Consider the following 7,157-nt stretch of genomic DNA (forward strand, 5'->3'; position numbering starts at 1 on the left):
AAGCGCCACCTCTTAGGACCTGTGGCTCGGTGAAGAATTTCAAATACAATTGACACAGGGGCATGATCTGAGAGCAGTATAGGGCCAATTTCTGCTTGCGTGAGGGTTTGGGAGATAGAATGAGAAACAAAAATATAGTCGATTCTTGACTGGGTATGATGAGAGGGGGAATAAAAGGTGAACTCCCTGGTGGTTGGGTTGCAGAGACGCCAGGCGTCAAAGAGTTGGTGTTGGGAGATAGCTCGCACAAATGATTTCTGTGGTTTATTGGGGATATAAGGGACTTTGGAGTTCCTGTCTATAAAGGGGTCAAAAACCTGATTGCAATCCCCAGCAAAAATAAAATTATCTTCCAAACCAAGGGCAAGCTGAGCTGCTAAGGTGGACCAAAAGGATGGTTCTCCGCACGTAGGGGCGTATACATTAAACAGGGATATAGGAACTTCTTTAAAGGACAATTTGACATTTAACCACCGCCCATTAACATCTGAATTCTGAGACAATAATGTAAACAAAAGAGATTTACGGCAAAGAATCATCACACCATTCCGTTTACCATCCCCAGGAGAGAAAAAGACTTCTCCCACCCAGCCCCTTTTCAGTTTTAACGATTCATCAGCGGAAAGATGAGTCTCTTGCAGAAAGACAATGTCCGCGTTTAATTTGGCCAGATGGGTTAAGATCCTTTGCCGTTTAATAGGAGAGTGTAAACCCCTAACGTTCCAAGTAACCAGTTTCAAAGACATGAGCAATCACAAGTAAAACAAAATGCAATTAGAAAGCAAAAAGTCAATGCAGTACAAAATCCGTAGAAAATAGAAAAAATGTATGGCACAAAAGAAATCTTCTGTTTAATGAGAGGGACAGAGGAAAGAGACAGAGCAAGGACTAAGGAAAGAATAAAGATAAGTAGAAAAGAGGGAGCTGGAGCAGTAAGGATACCATAAAGGCAATGAGATACGAATGAAAGAGCACAATGCCAAAACAGAAACAGTACAATAACGAGGACACAAAACAAAATGTAAAACATACCTACAAAAGGAAAGAATGGGTGGGAGGGTGGGTGAAACCACATGGAGCAGACACACGTCCAGGGAGGATCCGGTAAGGAACGGGGAAGACCATATGAGGTGACATCATAACTGTGAAACAAAAAAAAACATGTGACAAAAATTAATCTCAGGAAGCAACTGTGAGAGAAAAAAGCATGAACCAAGCAAGTACAAACCTAAAAAAGGAAAAAATATTGAGGAACATTACTGGTACAATGCAAAATCAATAATGCAGTAGAAACCAACACAGAAAACTGGCACTATTGTATGAAATAGAATGAAAACAACTTCGCCTAGCGAACGAGTGGGCTGTGGAGCAGGGAGAATAATGGAAAGGCACAAATATTGAGTAGCAATCAAGCAACATGTGAGGAGGATGGTCCTGCAGAGGTGGTGGCATCCATCCTGTGTGAATCGATAAAGCTCTGCAAGCGTTCTGGATCCTCGTAGGTCGTGGTTCTGTTATTGTACGTGACCTTGAAAAGACAAGGGTGAAAGAGGCCAAATCTGGCCCCCATAGAACGAAGGTCAGGTCGAAGATTCAGGAACGCTTTGCGTCTATCAGCAGTTGCCTTGGAGTAGTCCTGCGCGAAAAATAGCGTGGAGCCTGACCATGTGACACGCTGAAGAGCTTTAGCTGCCGCTAACACCTTTAACAAATCCGTGTACTCTAGGAAGTAAATAATGACTCCCCTCGGTCGCTGGGGAGAGGAGCCAGCTGAAGGAACGCGCCCCAGCCTATGGGCTCGTTGGATGTTGAGCATAGTTCCGTCCGACAAGTGAAGGACTTTAGGGAGGAAAGATTTAAAGAAAGCAATGGGGTCACTCCCTTCGAGACCCTCCCCCAGGCCAAAAATACGGAGGTTGTTCCTCTGGTTGCGGTTCTCAAGGTCTTCAACCTGTTTCTGGAGGGTGGTGATTTGCGAGTGCATGACAGGAATTGTTTTAGCAGTGTCGGTAAAAGTGGCAACATCATGTTCAACCGCTGTAAGCCTCGTATCGAGTTGCCCCCACTTGTCAGAGAGGGCTTGTAGTGTGGAATTCGTTTCCTCCATAAAGGGTCTAAGAGCCCTTATCTCGTGTAGCAAAAGTTCCATGGAGATGTCCGAGGAGGCTTTGGGAGGCGAGGGAGGGTCTTTTTTTAACCTCTTCACGTTCGACTTGGTAGCTGTGGCGGGTGCTGAATCCATCTTTGAGTGCTTGTCTTCTTCCTCAGGTAACAGCGAATCTTCCAACTTGGAGAGTTGTGAGAATAAAGTAGAGTTTTTGATAAAGGAACGTGGCGGCAGGGGCGGGCTGGTATGAGCGCCCCGTGTCCTACCCATCAACTAGCAGGGCCAGTAGCGGGACACGCCACGTAAAAAAGTAAAAGAAGAATAATAGCAGGAAAACTTCGTAGGCTCCGAGCAGAACTGCGCAGACCCAACCAGCAATGAGACGAATCGTTACCTAAGATGGCGGCCGCTGCTAGCATCCATGCAGACTGAGGTAAAAACAAAAATAGCGACAGAAAAAAAAGAAACCAGGAGAATGCCAGTCGGACATCTTGAGTGGAGGAGATTTCGATTGCCACTAAAATTATGTCCTTAGGTCGCCTTGTGGTGAAAGCTCGCAGAAGGAGAAGTCATTCCGCCGAAAAACAAAATGGCGGTCGCGCTGTCTCTGAGACGAGCCAACATTAATTACCTGACAAAGGCAAAGTAATCGTCTCAAAACTGTTCAAAAAGCATGGTGTGCGATGCAGGAACACTTCCCATGCTAACTGCTACCAGCTGCTTCCATAAAAATCATCGCAAAGTTGCACTTCTCCGCTCCGGGACCGGGAGCCTCACGGAGACGCGTCCATACTCCTTGGGCGTCAAGCCACGCCCCCTTCCTTTGCCTTCTAAACTGGTAAATACATCCAGTAAATAAATGTTCTAGCATTCTTTGGACAATCTTCCCTTGCTGTTCCTTTGATAGCCGATACATGGCTCCTGGACAGGATGGGGGAGGGATTTGAGCTATGAACGCTTGTGTCTTCAGAGAACAGACACCCTCACTCATAGGAAGGGTATGAACTATTCTGGAGGCATAGATGCTTGCATGCTTCCAGGTCGTTTTTAAGGTAGCGCCTCGGTAGACTTAGGTTCAGCCAGCACTGTTAGAAGGCATAGAGTTCAGGAGTTAACCAGCTGGCGTGTTTGCTGCGCCTGCTGGTGCTGACTGTTTTCAGGGGGCAATTGTGTTGGTGCAGTTGGAGATCCAGTCGGAGACGTTTTGGACAGCTAGCTTAAGGTTGCTGGTGGTGTTGGGTCTGGTAGTGTTGAGGGCGGCAGTCCATTGGGTCGCTGTGATTTTGTTCAATCTGCGGCGAGCAGGGGTTGGGCGTGAAGTTGGGTTGTGGTGAGCCTGCGGCATCCGATCGATGCTAGACAACTGGGTGAGCCCCACTGTGAATTATACTACCTTACAGCATATTTTCAATCGCTTAGCAGGTGGCTCTCTGGCCTCTCCCTTGAGGAGAAATTTTCCATGGTCCCCCACTGCTCCCGCAAATCTGAACACCCTTCTGCTTTCCTCCACCAGGTGACAACAGCTAATGTCCAAATTTCTTTGGGGTGCTCTGTGATGCTACTTGTGGACCCTAGCTCTTACAAATCAGCCACTCCAGACAAAACCATATGCTGTGGCTATCCCTTTGTTGGGACTACCGACCTCCATGAGTCTGTTCACTACTGGACACCTCCATTTCTAGAGTGATGCACAGATGACAACAGTGGGGGGGATCTCCTTCAAAGAACTCAAGGATAATTTTAGTTTACATACAGGCCAAATATTCTATATAACACTATACCTCATGCGATGTGTAGAATACTGCCAACCTTGACTTCCCCTCTAGAAATACACCCACTAGCCCATACAATATACACCATGGGACGTGGTAAGCAACACATTTCATGGTTTTATAAGGCCCTCGTCCATCTAGCATCTAGCAATGTTTCCTTCCCGGATGGACAAATGAAATACAGATGCTGACAGAGTCTTGGATGACTATGAATGGGTCCTGATGTTTCCTCGAATAGTCACCTGAAATGCAAAATGTAAGCTAATACAATACTATATACTGCACAGAGGCTAGCTCCTCCTTAATGGTGCTCAATAATGATTTGCTGCAGATAACACCCACCATTCCCATTGTAAAGCTGAAGCAGTAGACCTCACACACATGCTGTGGTCATGCCCCCTTCTCAGGCCGTTATGGACTTATATGGGAAGCATCCTTTCCAGTATCACAATCAAACCAATTCCATTTGTCTGGCTTTCAATAGGGCTGGGATTCTATAAGCGCTCCAAAAAATATCAAGCAGCCTTACGACTTGTTAATCTTGCATTAATGCGTACTCCTATGATGCAATCCCAACTAGATGTACCTATGTGTACCTAGCATGTATGTAGGTGTAGAGCCAAGAATCTCCATTACCTGAAGTGAGAGACTGTGGGACCCCTTCTTGGTCTTGTGAGGGACACACCCGAGGGATGTCAGACCACTGCGAGCTGGAGTGTCTGCGTGCAGGAACCTCAGCGTCTCTCGTCAGTGTGTCAGCATGGAAGTCTTTCTCCTCCACCTACCCTGGCAAAGATATGGTGGATATATACCCAAAAGGTACCCTTAGGGGATTCTACCTTGCTGTGTCATGTCGGTCAGGGATGAAGAAACAGATGACCCTTATACAAAGTTATTATGCAGAATATAGTAATCCTGCTGTGATTCTGAGAATCTGTATGCATAATTAATTAGGCTAGTTTTCGGGGAAAACCACACAATATTTATGCTGCGTTTAACTAGGTAAAAGGTCAATACCAGAACTAATTGTGTAGTGTAATGGTACGGTAAATGTAGGTGAAAGGTTAGGGGACTACTTAAGCCTACATTGGGGTACCCTATGAAACATAATAATATCCTCCCCTCCCCTCCCCTTTCCACTTCACCATCTTTTGCCTCAACAGTTTCATTGTATTTGTTTATCACAAGCTAGTTTAGGTGATCCAAGCACAAGACATAGACCTGACTGTGTCATTACCTTCAACATGGCGCTGATTGCATTGATATTATGAACATTTCCTGAGTTATACAATTCAGTATATACAAGTGTTTGCTCTGTTCACACCACACCTCCTAAAAATGATTTTTTTTTTAAAAAGTAATAAAATACAGCACCCTTTCTCGTTGCAAACTGGCTCCTGCATGGGCACCTCCCTGGTGGGACCGCTGTCCCAGAGATTTTCAAGCTGCTCAAGCTGTGGTAAGGGGGAGGGGCTAGCTTCTAGGCTGATAGTGCTATTTATTTATTTATTTATTTTAGTGTTTTATAGAGTGCGAACTTGACCCGTGAGGGTATCAGGGCGCTTTACACGGTATACAGAGGTGAACAAACAAAAAGTCTAAAGTACAGAAATATAAAAAAATATACAAAAAAGGTTAACGAGGGGCAGGGGTGCTGGGAACATAGGGGAAAAAAAGGGATACAAGTGTATGGTTACAGTCATAGTTAGAATCAGTAAAAACAAAACCCCCACATATTCTCGGCAGGGTGAATTGGTGATCTGAGGAAGAAGCGATAGTTTTAGATTTGACAGGCACATTGTGGTGGTTGAGGGCAGGCCTTAGACGAGGAAATTTCCCATGAGGAAAGTTTTGGCCTCCTTTTTGAAACGTGCTAGAGAAGGGATTCTTCTGATGGCGGGTGGGAAAGAGTTCCAAACTCATGGTGCTGCCCCGGTGAACGCCCTATTGTAGGTTCTTTTATTCTGAAAAAAGGCAGGTTGGAGCAAGAGGTTTCTAGCAGACCAGGAGTTCCTGATTCCTCCAGATACCACTAGTTTCGGTGCCAGATAAGCAGGGGAGTTTGCGTATAGAGCCTTGTGTGTAATGCATGCCAGTTTCAACTGAATTCTGGCCTCTAGAGGGAGCCAGTCCAGCGCTTTCATATGTGGAGAGATGTGGTTGAATTTCCTGGTGCCGGTGAGTAGACTGGCGGCCGCTTTGAGGCATGCTTTTAGAGGTGCCTAAGAGATCTTGGGTAATCCTGTAAGGGTGGAACATTCATATTCCAGTCTGGAGATGACTAGTGCTTGAACTGCCATTTTTAAGTCTGGAGCATCGATGAAAGGTTTCAGCTTCCATAGGTAGCTCAGGTGGAATCTGGCTGATTTAGCCATCAAGTTAATGTGGTCTCGCATGTTCAGGCTACAGTCGAGGATTATGCCCAGGGATTTGGCAGAGTCTACAATGGTCGGCGGGCAGTTTAAGGCTGTGATGGCCTTGATCCACATCTGAATCTCCGGGTTGGCTTTTGAAGGGGAGAGTAAGAGAAATTCAGATTTCTTTGCATTGAGTTTGAGGTCGTTAGTGGCTAGCCATTGGACAGTCAGTTTCAGGGTCTCATTCAGAGAGAGGGTCTCCTCGAGTGATGACATATTGATGTATGTTTGGGTATCATCCGTGTACATATGGTAGGATATGTTGGAGGTACGAAGAACTTCAGTGAGCGGCTCTAAGTAAAGATTAAAGAGGGTGGGGGACAGGGTTATTCCTTGTGGGACTCCAACCGTGACCGAGGTGGGAGCTGATAGGTTGCCGTTAATGAGGAATGTCTGAGATCGGTTGTGGAGGAAGGACCTGAACCATTCTAGGACCACACCATCCAGACCCATCCTGAGTTTGAGGCGTTCGAGTAGTTTTTCATGGTTGACCGTATCAAAGGCGGAGGATAAATCTGAGAGGATTAGAAGGCAGGTTTTGCCTTGGTATAGGGCTTGGAGGGCGTCGTCCACGATGTGGAGCATAGTAGTTTCAGTGCTGTGCCCCGGTCTGAACCTAGATTGGAAGTCATCCAGTAGGTGGAAGTTGTTAATGTGCTCACTTAGTTGCTGTTGTACACACTTCTCAAATACTTTGGCTAACAGTGGGATATTGGCGATAGGTCTGAAATTGTCGGGGGAGGCTGGATACAGCAATGTTTTTTTTCAAATAGGGAGGACTTGGCTGGCTTTCAAGGGGTCCGGAATCGATCCCTGCTGGAGAGAGGCGTTGATTATTGCAGTCCAGCAAGGAACAATGGA

Source organism: Triturus cristatus, chromosome 7, assembly GCF_964204655.1.
Source record: "Triturus cristatus chromosome 7, aTriCri1.1, whole genome shotgun sequence".
Taxonomy (NCBI): Eukaryota; Metazoa; Chordata; class Amphibia; order Caudata; family Salamandridae; genus Triturus; species Triturus cristatus.